This window comes from Electrophorus electricus, chromosome 11, assembly GCF_041902795.1.
Source record: "Electrophorus electricus isolate QZ-2024a chromosome 11, ASM4190279v1, whole genome shotgun sequence".
NCBI classification, from domain to species: Eukaryota; Metazoa; Chordata; class Actinopteri; order Gymnotiformes; family Gymnotidae; genus Electrophorus; species Electrophorus electricus.
In genome coordinates, this window is record NC_137507.1 from 24,806,785 (window position 1) to 24,827,221 (window position 20,437).

Sequence of the window (20,437 nt, forward strand, 5' to 3'; positions counted from 1 at the left end):
AATATATTCTGTACTTAAATCATGAAGATTGCGATTGTTGTTTTTTTTTTTTAAAGTCGTTTTAGTCCTGTAACATTACACCGTCGATAACGATTCTACAACCACGGGTGGTTCAAGTCAGCTGCTACTCTGAGATGGGCTCCGTAACGTCAGCCTTCACAAGGACACGCAACACTTTAGTTAAAGTTGGCTCTGAACCTCAGAACGAATCGGACAGGATCCAGTCTGCACCTGAGGCGAACCACGGCCGACGCAAAAGCGTCCGCAGCGTTTTTTCTAGTCAGCGGGGGAAGCCGGGCACCAAGCAGTCGCTGTCCGCGGTGCTGAAGGCGGACGGAGCAACCCCAGCAGAAACTTTCAGGGCGGCGACACAGCACGACGGTATCGCGGGGCTCGGTGAGTTAGAGCACCTTTTCTGCAAAGCTCGGATCTAAAACTGATCGAACAATCAGAACATATACCATTCATCAAAGTTTGTAACCATTATAAGTCGCAAAAATAGTAAATAGCTGTACGTAATTTTGGTAACAACTATAATTTGATTCTCAAAGTGTGTGAAGTAGCGTTAGCTGTTTTTCAATGAGACGCTGTGTCACCTGCTATGTGTTCAATATAAACAGACTCTGGCAGCACATATGGAGGATATTTATGAAACAAAAAGGAACGACAAGTAAATAATTAAAAAAAGGAAACGAAAAAGAAAAACAAGTAGGCTGAACCAAGTTTTGTTTACTCCTTAATGTATAGAGCGCTCTAGCAAACTGTTGGAAATTTCGAAACATAACGTGTATTAGATATTTAGCAGGTATCCGCAGATATTTGATAAACAGAGATTGCAGATCTAGTCTATAATCCTCCCTATAACACTTCCCAAAACAGTGAAAAGAGCCCATTTCTCTGTGACCCCGCCATAAACCAGACTGCACGCGTCACTTATTCAGCTCTTTAGGCTACTAAAAACACTTTGTGTGATACCAACCGTCTATCTGCATAAAAGAGAGTAGAGGCACTCCTGAAAAAAATACGTTAGAAAAACGCTTCACAGAAGCTCATCCCGGTACAATAGGAAACGGACCGCGCTCCTTTGAAGGCCAGTATTGCATATGCGCAGTGAGCGTTTCTAAAGTTCGAAAAAAAACCCACTTTGATGTTAGAATGACCGCGTCTATTGATGTTAATTACGGCCCAAATTACGGTTATGCTTGTTCGTGTATCAAAGAAGCGTTCATGCACAAAATGAAGTTAACTTTAAACAGATTTATATTCTAGTGACTACACCAGTAATCTACACGTGAGTCCACTTCCCGAATGACACGAATTTTAAAAAAAGATTTTTTTCTTAAAATCTCAAAATGTATTTTGAAATGCAGGGGAGTTTTGCAGCTAAGAACGATTTTAGCAGGCACACAGAAGGTATTCGTATTAATTAGGATATTATTAAAAAAAATCATATTTATTGGTAGAATAATTTGTGGCAGAAGGCTATCTGTAGGTCGTTTGAACATGTATTTTCAAAACAACACAAAACTAATTCTGCATGTTATGAACAGGGAAGACATATTTTTAATGAGAATATTTTTCTCACAGGGTTTGCTTGAAAACACTTTAATTATCTTTGCATCTTAAAATAATTGTGTAAATCTTATACAAAATACTACATAATGCATAATACTGCAAAATACAAGAAAATACAGCATATATATATATATATATATATATATATATATATATATATATATATATATATATATATATATATATATATATATACATACATACACACACACACACACACACACACACATATATATATATATAGTCTGTATCTTATGTTAGTGTCTCCTATTACATGTCTACTGATTAGAAATAGGATGCAATATCAAATTAAATTAAATTCTGTCTATGTTGATGCTGGGCAGTGCTTCATGGCCACACACCTCTCCTCTCTAACTTGCTGTGGTTCTGCCCTCATCCTGTTCACTGGGATTCAGTTTCCATCTGTCCTTCGTTCTTTCCATCGTCTCCCTCTCTGCGCTTCCGCTTCCCTTCCCTGCTCACTCTCTAAAGGAAGCACCTGGCCCCAGTGGGGACCAAAAATATCTACCCCCCCACCCCCCACCCCCGAGCCTGGTGTTGCCATGGACACGGGACACTGATGTCTCATGTCTCATGCTGGGTCTCTCTCGGGGCCCCGGTGGCGAGGGCCCGAGGTGTGCTCCTTCCATCTTGGCTCACACCTGCGGCCTCGTGTGACTCATGGGTAGGGGAGACACCGGCCGACACCACGCCCTAATGACATAACAAGGAGAGCAGCTGGGCCCTGCTTTTTCCAAAATAAATGACGAGTCTGTGTGCCGTGCAAGCCCATACATATTCATATATTTATTTACATCATTTTCTAAATATATAAAGTATGAAGACAACCCCTTCAAAAGACATTTTGCTTCACGGCAGGGCTATAATGAAGGGTGTTTGATTTCATTGTTTACATGCAGTGATAAAGTAAACAAGACAATAATAGCTTCAAGTCAAGCAAATGCCAATTAGTTCTTACATCTGGAGCCATGTGTATGAAATTGAAAGTAGGAACATATCTGTGATCCCTTCTTGTAGCGGTACACGAAAATCACTAGAGACGTTCACCATTCTTTAATTCTGCAGTACCAGGGAATATTTAAATGCAAAATTGTAAACTTCACTCAATATGTACTTCCACTAGGCAGCACAGACCGGTGAGATTTCCCTTAAAATCAATTATTTTTATATATCTTGTATTTATAAACCTTTATATAACTTTAAAGTTCTTTAAGGCAACTGATGACTTTCGAGCATCTGCAGGAAGTACATCTGAGATGCTCCACAGATGAAAACTTCAGCTAAGCACCATGTGAAGATACAGCTGCCTTGTAGTGCTTCAAGGCAATAAGATAAGCAGGTTCGACTGATTGTACCTGCCTATTGGCTTGCGATAACAGGGAACCTTTAAATGCTAAACTGAAGGAGATACTGCAGGACAAAGTGTTTTTTTCTCCCCTGACGTCTAGAGCAGATGATGGAAAATAACCTAAAATAATCTCATCTCCTGGTGGCTTGAAACGGGGCAAAACCTGATGAGGGATCCTTGACGTTGGGTACATTTTTAGTAACTCATTTGCACTTGCTCCAAGGTAGCAACTTCCGCAATCATTAAGAGGTGTCACCTGTCTAATGAAGATATTTTCCAGACAACAAACACCAACACGCTGACTCAAACAGGCACCAACAAACAGTGACAGCACAGAGACTAGCTGTAACATTCAAAGCAATGATAACTGCCATGAAAGAAAAATCGATCTCTTTTGTGGCTACTCATCGGTGGCAGATATGTTCTATAATTAAGGCTGCATTTATCCCAGATGGGCATCAAGCCTACTGTTTCTAGTGCTGACCTCTCAGACGTAAACAAAGAAGAGGCACAGAGTCACCAGCTGCAGCATCTGAATGTGGTCTTCACCATCCTTTGGATGAATGGTCCAATAAGGCTAGACAACTGGTTCTGTTTTCCTTTCCACTGAGAGAAAATTTGATTGGTTGCCGGACAGGAAGTGATAGAGATTCTGCAATAAGACATGAGCCCATTTTTCCTCATAAAAATGGCTTTTTCTTAACTCAAATGTGCTTCTTTAGTTTTGCATTGGACATACATGCCAAGTAACAGTACTTTATCTCACCAAAACCTTTGCAACAAATATATGCCCAGATCTTCTCTTGCTTCAAATCAGGTCATTCAATTCTTAGGTACTGTCACACAGACTTGCTGATATGGTGTAGGACACAATATGTCAGATACTATTTTCTTGTTAAAATTTGTATATATGGACTATCCCAGCTATATCTAAAATGCTTTATGTAAAAATGCAATTACGTCCCTTAATAATATTGTTTGAAGCAAGTACATGAAAATTATGCAAATGATTAAATGATTTTGAATCAGACGCCCATTGCTGGTTTTCACTGAAGTGAAGCTGATTTGAAAATGAATCCCCATATAGATGTCAAAATGTGTGTTGAGCATGCAAAAATTGAGAATATTCATTATCAGTGAAGAGTATTCTAAAGATCAGGTTTGTGAAGAAGAGTTGTATGTGTACATACAAAAAAAAGGAACCCTAGGTTACAAACATTTTAACCTTAGGCAAACTCTCTGAGCGAAAGAAATTAAAGCGCCCCCATGTGGCTCCTCCAGAAACCAGAGCTTTTTTTTTTTGTAGGTTCGAGACAGCTTCAGCATTACCTTAAATGTTGCACTAATGAGGGCGTACGCAGGGAATACACACAGTCCCCAGCTGTGTGCACCGTCTTAATTACTTGGACGTGTCGTCACGGAAACAGCCAGCCGGAGCAGCTTATCTGGGGCAGGGCCCCTACTTTCCGCTCTGGGTACTCAGATGGAGGGGACACTAATGAGCTTGTTTATGCTCTAATGTTTGTCATCATCATCAGCAAAATGTCACATGCTCCTTTGTTCCTAGGCCCTCTGCCTGACGTTGCCTGAAATGCTGACAGAACAGAAGAGAGAAGACTGGAATAAAAAAGTTGTTATTCCTTCGCAAAGTTTGTATATGATTGACGATGACTTCTGCTTAATCCAGTAATCGCTGATCATGTTGCCCCCTCGTGGTTAGCTGTGTTACCGTCAGATTACTTCTGGCAGAACTGAACTTCCTTAATTAACAATTAACAAACAGTAAGGCACCTGTGGTTCCTCTGTACATGTACATGCACGAAAAGGTGTCTCATCAAATCTAAAACACATTTTCCCTTTTACATTTTACACACACACACACACACACACACAAATATACCCATTGACTTTTGGAACCATCTCGAACATTCATTAGATGTCCAGGGTCACAGTTTGGTGGTTACTCTAACATACCTTTGAAATTAAGTAATGAACTGGGTGAAGCAGGCGTGTGTCTATGCAGGAAAACACCAAACTGTTTTGTATTTTTGTCTTCCAAGACCAGTGTTTGGAACCCCTGTGCTGAAGGATTTGCATTCTGACATTAATAACACTCATCACCAGTACACTTAACCTCTTCAATCTACATGGCAATGTACTTAACAGTAATTTACATTACATGTAAATTAACAGTAATTTACATTACATTACATTTACATTACATGTAAATTACATACGTTAATGACATGTAATGCATATTTACTATATACTACATACTTAAATATTTTTAAAAATGTCCTTCATGATCTCATGGCTTGCATAGGTAGAAATTAATGTAAAAAGAAATGTACACATATAAAATCATGTGTGATTGTAATGATCTAATCACAGGGGAGGTTAAGGTCTCCTAAAGATAAACAGAGTGGCACTCCTCGTCAATTCAGCCTGAGCCAACTGCGGCGGCCCTTTGTACGTGCGGTCCAAACGAACTACAGAAGCCAATTAGGGAGCATGGCTGGGCTAGCCCCGCCCCCAAACTCTCCCCACTCTCCTCCATCATCACAGAGATGCTGGGATAAGGATCTTGGGTGGTTGCCTAGTGACTGAAGCTCACTGTAGAGACATGGTACAAATAGTCTAGAACTTAATTATATAATAGGCGCAGATCTTGGATGTCTTAAAGGACAACGCAGTGAGATGCACATATCATATATACACTGTAATCGGTGGAAGATGTGTTATAAATATTATATATTGCATATGTTTGTTAGAGCTTATTTCTCACAAGAACACCACTTAAGACTAATTTCACAAAGGCCGTTTAAGGGCTGTTTAATGTGATCCATCGGAAGTTGGACACAGCTGAGATTCTCCGAGATTTGTCCCCGATGTCCTGTGGGCAGTTATGCCCCACTGCAGTCTTCCTGCCGCCCCAAAAAAGTGACAAAAACCCCTTTGAAGCAAGCTGAGCCGACACACTCGGGCCGCCGCACATCAGTGGCGGCCGCCATCCGCATATAACATCGCTACAAACATCCCAGCGCAGATGCATAATTTCAACAACAACAAAGAATAAACAAATAACATTTAAAAGTGACTGCAGAACCTTTCGTGGCATTACTCTCGCTTGGCCACACAAACATTAAGTATATTTTGTGTTGTTGAAATTCATAAGCTTCAAATTAGCACCCTGAATGCTCTGCCTGGTATCAAATGCGAATCTGCCATTAAGTTTATCTTAACGATTGCAATTTGTAAATTCATTTACATACACTTTGTCATACAAAAATACACAGATAGCAAACACAGTTGTGGCATTCAGCCCAGTGAATGGACATCACCTCAACACCATAGGTATGTCTTGCTTTTTAAATTCCTCCATGGTGTGTGCCAGTCAATAATCATTGCACTATGCTGCCATGATGTGACCTTTTAAAAGTGTGTATAACAAGAATCCACAGAACTGTTCTTTTCTACTGACATTACTATAGGAAGTCAGCAGTCACAGTACAAAGCTCTCGGTCTCCGAAAGTACCCTGGTAGGTCCGAGTTCACTGGGAGCCACAATTAGCAGAGAGAGAGTTTTCGTGTTTCATGGAACAGCCTTCGGAGACGTCAGAAAAAAAAACAACCCAGCACCTTGAGCAGACAATGAAGGGGTGGGGTGGGGGGGGGGGTTCTCAGAGAGAGAGAGAGCAAGAGAGAGCTGGTTCTTTTTTTAAAGACTGTTTAATTTTTTATTCTTCCTCTTTTGGGTGCGTTTTTTTCATGCCCACCTTTTCTGTTTCATCTTCTTTCACTCCTTCCTCTCTCAGAGGGGGTATAAGTCATGTACAGTGGTCTGTACTGTACCACAGCCTGTGAAACAGGAAAATGCAGTCAACCAGTGACAGGCGTCTTTCTTCAGACTAGTCCGTGGCTCCTTGTTTGGGTGGCAGAACAGAGCTGTAGCAGAAATGGGTTGACGTGCTGTCGGAAATGGTACAGGGGGCTTTGGCGTGAGGAGTGTTCTGAATGGCTTGTCTGAGTCTATGAGGACTTTCCTCATATACATTATCCCAGCTCTGCCCATGGAGAGTCTCTCTCTCTCCTCTCTCTCTCTATCTCTTTCACACACACCCACACCCACACACACGTTCCTTTTCTCACATCCTTTTTTTAGACACAGAGAGTGTGACAAAAGGGTTGGCACATCTATCTATCTATCTATCTATCTATCTATCTATCTATCTATCTATCTATCTATCTATCTATCTATCTATCTATCTATCTATCCATCTATCCATCCATCCATCCATCCATCCATCCATCCATCCATCCATCCATCTATCTATCTATCTATCTATCTGTTGGTCGGTCGGCCTGTCTGTCTGTCGGTCTGTCTGTCGGTTGGTCTGTCGGTCGGCTCTCCTTCTATCTAGGAAATGACAGCTTGTTACAACGAATGATTCAAAAACCAAATAATTGAACTGAAATGAAAATTGCAGTCTATGCATATCTGGGAAAGTAGTCATAATTCAGAACAAAGCTCATTCTATGTGTGATTGAGTGTGTGTGTTTAAGTGGATGTGAGTGTGTATAACAATGACACCCACACAAAGAAATACACAAAGAGATAGTGTGAGAGAAAGCGTGAGAGAGTAAGAGAGCAGGAGAGTGATAAAAGCAGAGAGAGAGAGAGAAAGAGAGAGAGAGAGAGAGAGAGAATACTACGGTCCTTGCTAGGGAGCTGTGTGGGGAGGTCAGTACAGAGCAGGAGGAGGAGGAGACTGAAAGGAGGAAGAAACCACTTTCCTCTCTGCCACAACTTCACCCGGCGGGTCTATGTGCACTTCCTGAGCCCCCGGCACAGACGAACTCCCCCCCCACCTCACCACACCCCCAACAGCGGGAACACCTAAATTACCCCTCAGCCAAGGGGCGGGAAGCAGAAGAGCTTGAGCCCAGCCTGGGCTAGGGAGCAGCGAGGAGGGGATGACCGAAGCCAGGAAGCAAAGCCTTAGAAAGGGGAGGAGTGCCACTTTCAGTATCGATGGATTCAGCTTCACTATAGGTAAGACCTGCGAGGAGAGAGAGGGAGAAAGAGAGAGAGAGAGGGGGGGGGAGTGGGTGGCAGGTGAAGAAAAGCAGAGGTGAGTGTCAGATATGCAACAGATGTTCTTGGTCTCGTGTGATGTTTGGCTATAACGTGCAGCGCTTATGATTACCACAGGAGCATGCGGCCACCAGAAACTTGGCGCAGTAACATACAAAGAGCGATGGCGCGTGCAGTCTGCATTAAGACCTGTTGCATAGCTCGTATAGTGGCACAGTCAACGGACACAAGTTTCTCTTTTGCGTCGGTCTTTGCCAGCTAAGTCTGCTTACTCTGAAAAGTTCATTCAGGAGGAGAAACGTTAGAACCTCCAGATGTTGGAGTAATGTAATGTAATGTAAACAACAAAATGGCAACATCAGCGTGTGCCTCCTTTATGTCTGGCTCCCTCTCTATGCTGTCCATCTGAAGTGCTTAGAAATATCTAGGAATCAGAACAGTGTCAGCAATACCAGCTTGTGGGAGATACCTGCTCGAAGTGACAACACGCAAGAGTGCCATGGCAACCAGAGCTGGGGTTAGAGGGCGACGTGTATCCCTCTGTCTCACACAAACACGCGCACCACACACAAACACGCACGCCTCCTGCTAGTGCCTCATTATTATCAGGGGAGAAGAACGAGCCCTGGCAGAAGAGGGGATCCGTTTGAAATGATGAGGTGTTAAAGAGGAGGCAAATGCTTTGTGTCTGCTTTGAATTAGCAGATGAGTTTCAGGACGGTCTGATTTGGTCACTGAGCCCCTTTCAAAAGAAAAAAAGGAAATATTTTTCTCACATCGGGGAGAAAAAAAAAGCATCTTCTTTTCATTTTTCTGAACAATGCTAAATCAGAAAACAACGCTGAGTCGACCGACAGAGCACGCGACGGAGAGCTCAATTCACACTTTCCCCTGCCCGAGGCACTTTTAAACATCTGGCCGTTGCCATGGCAACGGCAGCCCAGAAGCTGCTGCGGCTGTCGGGGTGGGCCCGGGGGCTGTCGCCGTGGGCGCCGCATTATCTGCTGGGTTTAGCAGAGTGTGCCGTGCACCGTCGCCGCCTTGTTGGTCGGCCCGGCGGTGCCCCCTGCTGGCTGATTGCAGGTTGGGCGGGTTTTGTTTCCCTGCCCTTCCTGCAAACCTCCCCGCCTGGGGGTTTGCTTTAATGAAACGGTGGATGAGGCCAAACCCAGCCGGCTTTGACCAGTGGGAGTGCGGGGATGGGAAAAAAGGGTCAGGACAGTTTTGCGTGGGTAGGGGTGTATGTCTGTATCTGTCTCTATGTGTGTGTGTGTGTGTGTGTGTGTGTGTGTGTGTGTGTGTGTGCATGCGCTAGTTTCAAGGCACATTGGCATTCTGCTGATTTTCCTTTGTGGAATGTGTTCCTTTGAAGCTGTTTAGACAAATTTTTATAGTCGTTGGAATCACATATGTAGACACATAGACACACACACACACACACACACACACACACACACCCACACACACACATACCCACACACACACCCACACCCACCCACACACACACACCCCACACACACACACACACCCCACACCCCCCACACACACACACCCCACACCCCCCCCACACACACCCACACCCACACCCCACACACACCCCCCCCACACACAGCCACAGCCCCTCTATTTCTCATCTTCCTTTCTCTGCCCCCCTCCCCCACTTGTCTCTCCTTCCAGTGGCTAATGAAGATGGAGAAAACAACAGCAGGCCAACGGCGACGTTTGCACGTAAGTATTTTCCCTGGAGATTGTGGGGGAAACCCCCCCCCCCAAAAAAAAACGCCACCACCAACATTACTAACAAAGGCAAAACAAACCTGTGGCTTTGGGTAGCTGCAAATTGCACGGCCAGCTGAATGAGATCTCTCCAGCCAGTTGGCGGCTGTGCTGACATAAGGCTCTCTTGCCAAAGTTACCCTGTTACGGTGCGGTGATAGTGTAAGGTCAATAGAGCTTCTGGAGGAAAGGTACCAATGAGCTTCTTAAGTTCAAAGTATAACTTACAGCAGATTCTAAGTAGAATCTACGTAGTTAATATAATTAAATATCTCAAGCACTATACATCTTCAAATAGAGTAGATGAGCAGGAACTGTAAAAATGCATATGCCATGAGACAAGCTTTGTCCACTAGATGACAGCAGTGCAGTGCTATCGATGATTTGACGCACAAGTTTCTTCAGGCATGGCAGGAGGGCCTTAAAGTTACATTTTCATAAAAAACAAAACAAAAAAATTCTTCTGTGGATATTTCTCTGAACCATTTAAAGTTTACAAAATTCCACAACTACACAATTTTCTACGTTTTCTAGGCTTTTCGAAGAAAAAAAAATGGTCGAGAGTTTAATAAATTTACTGCAGCAATTTAAAGTTAACCACTGGGTCATTTTTAGATTTTAAAATCTTAACTTTGAACTTAATTATCTTACCAGATATTTTAGAGCATTCTATAAGCATCTTTATTGTTTTATGAGAAAGACTCTCAGGTGAAAGGGTTTTGTGTAGTTCTCAGATCTGCCATCTCTGTTCAAAGGGTCAAAGTCCCAGAATGCCTTGTGGAATGCCATCACAGCTGGGCTGAGAAGTGAGGAGAAGTCGAGGAGTCAGGATAGCATCCCTGACGACTCCCGCAGCCTGACGGAGATACTGGCGGAGGAGTTTCCCCCCTTGGACGGACCGGACATCACACAGAAAACCGCCATCAGGTTCAGACCTATTACTAGGATCTGTCTGTCTGTCTGTCTCTCTCTCTCTCTCTCTCTCTCTCTCTCTGTGTGTGTGTGTGTGTGTGTGTGTGTGTCGTCCTTTGTCACACTGCTTCTCTCTCACTTTTGGCCAACAATTGTCAGTCTAAAACACTAATTTTATCCTCATTCATTGATGCATGATACTAACATTCTTCATGGGCCTGTGTATAAACATATTTTAAATATACAGATACGCACACACACACACACACACACACACACACACACACACACACACACACACACACAAACAGGGTTTGCACAGGGTCATTTGATTTAGTTTGGTTTGTTGAGCAACCATGGATGTCATTTGTTGCATACTGAACAAGCAGGCTTCCAATTCCCTGCACAAAACTGTACTCACTTTAGAACATACTGATTGATTGGACCAAATGCCACTGCTACCATGGTGTGCTGTTTAGAGTAACAGAATAACATACATACAGGAGAGAGAGAGAGAGAGAGAGAGAGAGAGAGAGAGAGAGAGAGAGAGAGAGAGAGAGAGAGAGAGAGAGAAGCCATCAGTGTTTAGACAGCTTCCCACGAGGACCCTGGGAGACTGTGGATTCCCTCTCGGTGGCCCTGGGGTGGGACACAGTGGGTCTCTAGTGTAGAGGACATAGAGTGATTAGTGAAAATCCACATCTCCACAGACAGCAAATGCCACAGGGCAGCCAAACCTCAGAAGGGAAAACGACATTTGACAGATCCTTTAATTACCCTTTTCGTCAAATCGCTGGTCATTGATGGACAGTTGGTGTGAAACAGTAACTCAGAAGTCTCTTTTTAAAATGATCTTTCATAACTAACTGTATGCGCCTGTGGAGGGTTACCGAGTCTTCATCCCAGCTCTGTGCTGCCAAAAATTCGGTTTGTAGGAGCTTGTGCCCTTTGACTCCACTACCCCAGGTCTGCTGTGCCAGAGCCTTGGCTTCCTGACAAGAGAAAACAGAGAGAGAGAGAAAGCAATTTTCTGCTTGACTAGAGGTGTACAGTGTCAGAGAGAAGGACAGGCCAAAGCATTGTGCTGTTTATCCACAGGGAAGACATACTCTCTCTCTCTCTCTCTCTCTCTCTCTCTCTCTCTCACACACACACACACACACACACACACACACACACACACACACACACACACACACACACAGATAATTTGCATTTGTGGCCTAACTGAAAAAGTTGGTATTTGAAAGCTTTTGTTGGGTGAGTTGGCTTCAATGACTCCTCCTGTATGACTCCTACTACAGTACCCCTCCTACTGCAAGACTCCTCCTACTGCAGTACCCCTCCTACTGCAAGACTCCTCCTACTGCAGTACCCCCCATTGCAAGACTCCTCCTACTGCAGTACCCCTCCTACTGCAAGACTCCTCCTACTGCAGTACCCCCCCCATTGCAAGACTCCTCCTACTGCAGTACCCCCCCCCCCCCCCATTGCAAGACTCCTCCTATTACAGTACCCCTCCTACTGCAAGACTGCCGACTCATATTTATCAGGAATATTCTTACCGAGTATTTGGCAGATCATTGCTCAAAAGCCTTTGACAAATTGTTGTTTAAAAGCATCACAGTTGAAGGGCCAATGTTTTAATGAATGCTTCTATCATCAGCAAATCAACAATTCCAGCAGGCACAACCCAGTCTAACTCTACCCATTGTCATAATTACATGTATTGATTGTTAACATCCTGGACGGTACGTGTCAGGATTAATGAACAGAAGGCCTGAATGGCCTGAATTCTGTGGATGTTTAAAACAGAGCCCTGCAATGTTCGTATGGGTCAGTGTAATGCAATCTTAGTACATTTTCTCCTCGGGGCTCTGGGCCACGGATCTCAGAATGAGTGACAGAGTCAAAGACACTAAGGAGCATGCAGTTTATTTTAGCTAGTAAGAGTATCAAAGTATTTTAGTGCTCAGATACTGGCAGAAACAAGTCAATGGTGAGATTTATACACAATACACAAACAAGCTTGTCAATGTGCTAGGTGAAATGTGAATAAGGCTGTACATTGACTACAGGCCCATACAAGCACACACATGGACCCACGTAAGTCTTTGCTCACGTCTTTACAAGGAGAGCTTGTAACTGAAGGGGTTGGCGTTTTTCACTGAGAAGAAAAATCACAGGCACAAATACTGTTCAAAAGATACACACGCGTACCCCGCTGTCTCCATGCGCATACTTAGTAAATACCGTCTCACTGTAAGACAACAGAATTTCAGATGCAGACGTCAGATCAGGGAGCAACTCGCCGAAACTGTCGACAACTGTCCAAACTCTTCGAGTTCCTTTTTCCTATCGGGAAACACAGCCACAGGAGACACGTGTTCTACCTTAATGTGCGAATCTTTGTGAAGATAATGATACCGCGTCACGCATTTCCCCATGAGAGTAAGTGGCATTTGATTAGTTCCACATGAAAAATTCATTAGACCTCGCCCGGCTTTCTATTATTGACGGTGTGGCCTGCCTGCTCGGTTGGGGTGTGTCATAGTGTGACCACGGCGGTGTGAGGGTATCAGCGGAACCGCGATAATGAGGTGCACGGTACCTACCGTTAGCGAGCGGTTATGGTGTGTTTGTGCTTCACACTGTGCTGATAAAAAGACGAGCTAGAGAGTCGCTGGGTCTTCTCGCTACGTGCATGCATTGAACAGTTCGAACTTATTACTGTTAGGCTCTCCTACTGAGGTGGTATATTATTTTTGGACGCCGTTACGATCATTGCATTTTGAAACACAAGCAAACACACACAGATCTGTTTTAAGTTGTTGATTTGTTCTTTGCTTAACTGGTGGACATGCATTGGAATGAGCTGTTTGCTTGATTAATGCTTTGTCTCATTCTCAGGCAGTCCATGTTCTCAGCTGCCTCCTAAGCCACTCTCCCCAGTTACAACTGAACTGGAAGTGTTTCTTATTATTTACAAGCACTAGAGGTTCTGGAAATAACATCAGTTTTCCTTCTAAACACACACACACACACACACACACACACACACACACACACACACACACACACACACACACACATACATGAACAACAAAAGTGTAAGCGTAACAAAATAATCAGAATCGGGTTTACTGGCCAAGTATACCGACACACACACAAGGAATTTGGTTCCAGCTGTAGTTAACTCTCTATCAATACAGGCAATATAGATACAACACACAATATACATATCATGTATAGGACAGCAATATACATAAAGTGCCAGTATGTGTTAGTGCTAACATTGTAGTGACTACGTATGGGAGTGAAGTTCTGAAAGAGCATTATTCAATGCATTACTGCAGTTGTGAGCCACGTGTTATGGCTATCAGAGAAATCAGGAGCTATCAGACAGCACTGACCATCTTTTCTGCTGTTCTTACTGTTCTCTGCAGGGATGGAGGATGGAGTTGATGTTGGTCTCCCACTTCAGGTTTTGGGAAATGGTAGTTTCCAGAAACTTGAAGGACTCCATGGTTGACATGGGGCTATTGGATATTGTGAGTGGGAGCAGTGCTGAAGGGTGTCTCCTAAAGTCCACCGTCACCTACGGTCTGACGACACCACAGCACCAAAACTGCTCATTGGTAGGCAGACTCATCACCGTCTTGGATGAGTCCGATGACCTTAGTGTCAACTGCGAGCCTTGGGAGTTTAAAACAGTCCGTTGAAGTGCCCTCGTTGATGTAGAGAGACTATGGTAGTAGGGAGACAACACGTCCCTGGGGAGCGCCAGGGCTGGCTGTCTGTATGCTGCATGGGACTTCCCCCAGCTTCACCTGCAGTTTCCTGGTGATCCACTGACAGATGGCTGGGCATACAGTGAACTGGGAGAATTTGGAGGAGAGGATTTCTGGAACAGTGGTGTTGAACGCTGAGCTAAAGTTCACAAACAGGATCCATGCATATGTCCCCGGGCAGTCGAGATGCTGCAGATTATAGTGAATCCCTATGCTGACTGCATAATCCACTGACCTGTTTGCCTGGTAGGCAAACTGCAGGGGGTCCAACAGGTGTCCTGGGACTTTCTTCAGATGTCAAAAAGCAGCATCCATTGAGGGTTTCTTGGGGACTGGGATGATAGTGGAGTGTTTGAAGCAGGAGGGAACTTCACACAACTCCAGGGATCTGTGTGGTACTCACAGAAGGTGAAGGTGAACCCTGCATTTTGAATGAGGCCCATTCAGGGCCACCCATCATCTCTGGCCCTACACCACCCTTGGCCAGTACAGCGTTGGGGCAGCTTCCATACAGATGGAGTTCTGGGGTTGTAGAAAGTGCCCGAGTGGGTGATGTCTGCTACATCTGTCCAACATGGGATTGGTTGTGTTCTGTGGATGATGAATGAATGCATAAATAAACACGCAGATGTAAAGATTTGACATCTTAGCCACGCTAGGTCCTGGTTGTATCTGAATTCGTAACCAGTGTGACTATAAGATAAACATGCAGATTATTTTCAGCTTGACTGCATATGTACTCCAGAGGCAAGGTTGCTGTACCTTATACCATGTGAGTGCTTGAGTGTTAAAAGACACCCAAAAATATACAAATGCTACATCCAATGATTCCACTAATGCATTTAATGAAATAGAATTGACTGTATTTCTGTTGTTGCTGTGGTCAGGCAAACTGTAGACTGTGCTTCCCCCAAATCCCTTCAGTCATTTGCTTTGTGGAAACTTTACTAACATCCAAACTGAACTAAACTGAGCAGAGTTATTGCCCAGTCTTACTCGCAGCATTGGATCGGCACCAGGATTGTCCTTAGCCTGGTCCAGGAAATGCACAAGGCATATATTCCCTCCGGAGAATCTGCCCTACCTAAACACACTGCAGTGTGGAAGAATAAGGCATCTTCTATAGAGGGGGGCATATTTTGGCAGGGTAGCATTGTTGGCACTGACCCCTTTCATCTACTTAAGCTCTACGCTGATGAGGTCATATTTAAAGGCTGGCTCTTTCCATGCTACTTCATTCCACTCCTAATGAGATCATCTAAGGGCGTTTGGAAAAGGTAGTTCTTATGGGTGCACTATGGCAATTCATCAAAGAACAAACAAAAGCTCATAACACGAATCTTTTTGTGCTCATTTTTGTAATTTATTAAAATTCCAGTAATTTATTAAAATTCAAACCACCAATCAATAGCTGTTTAAAGTGATGTCTGAAATGTGGATTTAGAGTGCCTGATACGTATTCGAACAACTTTGCTTTCCTTTTTTGAGGCACCATTTTTTAACCATTTAACACCATTTACGTTAACTGCATCATACCAGGTATGTATGTTTAGATTGGAGAGCTCATCCTCGACCTCTGACCTCCACAGAGCTCCACAGCTCCTTACAAAGCTACTGGTGAGCTGAACCGGGTGGGGGGTGGGGGGTGAACGTGCCCTCAGCCCCCTCAAACCCCCTCAAAACAGATGGCAAAAAGTCACTTAAACCACTCAGTTCAGTGAACTGAACTGCCCGACAGTAATATTAGAAGGGTAATCTGCATGCAAGGTTACAACGATCCACTCGATTAGTCTACACATAGCCAAACTGATCGGTTGCTCTATTGACCATCTTTGAGGTCAAGGGAGTTGGGCTGTATGCTCCACACATTTAGGTGTGGGTGTGTGTGAGTGTGTGTAAGGATGATCTTTTGAAAGGTGAGCTTTTTCTTGGCCTGCGGACCTTGCCTGCCATTAACCTATTGTTGAGGTGACTCATTAGTGACTATGTATTAATTAATCAGTAGTTAAACATGACCCATACTGTTAATCACTTTTTTAGATGTTTAGAGGTAACCTTGAAAGATGTTTGAAACTTTTATATTCTGCAAGAAGATTGAATCACATCAGGGCAAGAACCAGCAGGTGTACAGTTATAATCTCCATGGTGAGAGAACTCTATATATGCTTAATCAACACATATTACAATTATAATATATTAATGTCGTTCTTAGAATGATGTGGCAAACCAAACTAAGAAGACAATTTTCCAGCCAGCCTTCTTGGCTAGGAAGCTGCAATCCCAGCATCCCAAGGACCTCTCCTTGCTCTCATTGCCCCACCTCTCACTATCAGTTAAGGGCATTATGAGCCAATCACCATGCAGTCATGTGTTTGGGTCATCAACGGAATATTTCCATGTCACTTTGTGAATGATGTATGGACAATTCATTGAGCAGTAAACTAAATTACTCATTTAAATGAATGGATTCTCTATGGAATGATGAAAGGATGAAAGAAAGAATAGCAGGGTTAGACAGATGAGTGCTATCAGTTTGACATGCAGTGCTGTGCTTTGGGTTATTTTCTTCTGTCCATTGGAGATAGCAAAGTCTCACTGGGAGACATAACCCCTCTTTGACCTTTCTAATCAAATTGGCTCCTTACACTCAAATCGCTCCGCAGTGAGAGTGGGTATCGTCACAGGGCACAACGTAATCAGCACACGCTCATAAATCTACCCCAAATGACGACTGTACGCTGAGGCCACCATAAAGTGTGACCCGGAATCATTCATCACGCCCTCTGGTCGATACGTGTGCTCAGTCAGAGCAGTTCATACTCAAACACTTTGTCAAACCTGGTTTGATCTGAAATAATTTGTTTTATAATTTGTGTCCTAAAAGCAGAAGCCAGTAGCCAGTAGGCACTGTGGGTGTGGGCCAATGTTGTGTGTCAATGCTGCCTATGAGGGTTCTCCAGTGGTCTCATTTTATCAACCCCTGAGAAGGATGTGGAACATTACGGAACTGACTTTCTGGCCCTAATGTAAATCAGAATCCACCAGCCTGGAATGTGCGCTATCAGATGAACATGTGACCTTTGACCTTTTGTGACTTACTGGCACGCTCTGCCTGTGTATGGGCCTCTTTCCTGCGTTCCTGCTCTTGGAATTCCTATTTAATACTGATCAAGCCCGGGGCGACAAGGATATCCCAGATGGAATTGGAAATAATATCCTGTGATTGATGGTCAAATGAGCTACATGCCTCTCAAAGTGAAACATTGTTCCAATGAGCAGATTCAATTTCAGGCAGTGGGTAAATGTAAATCAGCTCTTGCATTTTTTAGCACACTGGATGTGTTTCTTTAAGCTCCACTTTCCCACGCAGAGCTCTGCCCATTGCTATTTTCACCAGTAAAAGTCACAGGTGTGGTATGTACGCAAATCCTAATGGCGTGAACCGAAGTGCTAATGGTGAATGCTGACACTAAGAGCCAAGCACCTGACATTATTGCTCGATGCTTCTGGATGGTTACTTTTCGTCTGTTGTTAACATGTGGGGTGTTCTTTGATTGCCGTCTGCTCAGAAAAGGTGATGCCTTACGCTACTGTACTAACAACATGGTTTGAAACATTAATAACTGTAAAATTAATTCAGTTTGTCATATTCTTCACAAAGAAGTTTCATGATTTGCATGGTGCCAGATTTGCTCAATGAGTCACTCATTCTGTCCTCAATGTCAAATGAGGAAAATGGCTGGTGGTTCCTGCCCTGGTTCATTTGGATATTTGGAATTTCAATAGGCTAATAAAGGAAGAGAAGACAAAAAATATGCAGAATTGTGGATGAATGTTTAATTTCACTCCCCTTCTGATGATTTTCAAATATTTTAATCACAGAAAGAGCAAAACATTTTTTAAAATACTGCATCCATGTGACTCATATTGGATGGTGTGTGTGTATGCACACATTTCTGTGTGTGTACCAAAGCACTTGCAAAAGTTTGAAGAAGCTTCTCAGTTACTTCTAATGCTGACATTTTAACAAAAAGGACACATTCAATACACCCTACAAGTACAAATGATTATTTTCTTCAGGCTGATTAGCTCTCATCTGCTTCTTCTTTCAGCAGAGCCTCCTGACATTACTTGCAACATCACCTGGCCCCCCCCCCCAAACTTCCAGAAGTTTCTAGACTCACACAGACTACTTAGAGTGAACAGTTTTCTCATTTCTGAGGTAACCGTTTCAGTGACTCGAACGTCCCCCTGTGAGACCTTTGCTTTGTCAACGTGGTTGCCTCAGTAAGGTGTGTGATATTTGGAAAGCCTTACCTTTGTAGGCTGTGATGTCTATTGGGCCCCCTTCACCCTAAAGAGGGCCACAGCTGGCCAAAAACATCTCCAAATATAACAGATCAAAGGATGGGAATTTCTATTTTGGGGGGAGCAATAATAGGAAAAGGGTTTGTTGTTTGAGGTATCTGCGCCGCCAATCTTGTCTGAACCAAAGCAGATAAAAGTATACAATCAAGGTTTTTATATAGATCATATGGAACATGTCATTGTTAGGTGGTTACATTATAACATAAGCTGGCAAGTCAAAAGAAACCTAGACTGTATCACATTGTATCACATCTTAATAGTGACTGTTTGAGACGTTGTTATGAAAAACTGTCCTCTTCAGGCCGAGTAAAGCAGGCTGACTCAAGTTTGTATCATTGGCAGTGCTATAGGGAGTGAAACATTTGTCGTTTACCTTGCATTGTCAAGGACGATTAGGGTTAGGGTTAGGGTTAAGGTTACAGAAGTTCGCATTTTTTGCTTTTAGATTGAAAACCTGGCTTTAAGAAACTAAAGTAACAATTATTAGTAAGCATTTACAAGATAAGTCCTGCTGTGAAATTGTCTGCTGTGTCTGTGTGTGTTAGGTGTGGGTATGTGTGTGTGGGAGGATGTTCACACATGCAGCATGGCACCTTTGTCTGGGGTTCGATGGAAGTTTGTGCGATGTGCACATATCGTCGCTAACAGTGCCATGTGCCAGGATATCTTCAGTCAGGCGTCTGGCCACTTACGCTGCAGAGAGCAGAGTGAGGTTGCAGCCTCGGGTGGCCAGAACAAGAGACACTGGACTGCATTCTCCTCTGTAACCTGCATCATGTAATTGAAAGAACATTGGACCTCAATCGTGCTTCAGGTTCTTTGTGCACAGAACGAAGCAGAGGTGATGTGAGAGAGAGAGAGAGAAGCAGTTGTCAAAGATGGAAAAAAACAAACAGAATAAGTAACCGAAAAACCAAAAAAAGGATTGAAAAAGAAAGAAAGAATGACAGACAGACTGGCTTGTATCTTGATTTGGTTTCCCAAGTGCTCTAGAGGGTTCGATCACATTTTAAATTAAATTTTAAATAGATTTTTTTAGGTACATTTTTTTGTTTAGAATTCTCATAGTGGATTCATAAGTATCTACTCTGGTTATGGAAAAACTCCTGGAAGTTTTAAATGGAAAACTATTTTTCATCTCATCTATTCTACCTGATGCTTTTATCCAAAGCGACTTAGAATTATAACTGAATACAACTTGAGCAATTGAAGGGCCTTGCTCGGGGCCCAACAGCGGCAACTTGGCACTGATAGGGTTTGAACTGGCTTGATTACAAATCAAGTTACCAAAAAGATTGCAATGCAGATATAATATGCAGCACACAGGCAATAATGGGGAACACACCATATAAGACACAGATATTGAAGTTTAAAACACATTTGGGGTTTTTATCAGACATCCGTGACCTTGGGCCAAGCTTAATTCTTAAAGAGAATCCTCCAGCTTCCATCATGGAGGTTAAAATGAGTCCAAAAAATTTCATGCAACCTTTTCGGCGGTGGGCGAAAGAGCACAGCACTTCAGATGAGGCATGAATACCTTTCCAAAGG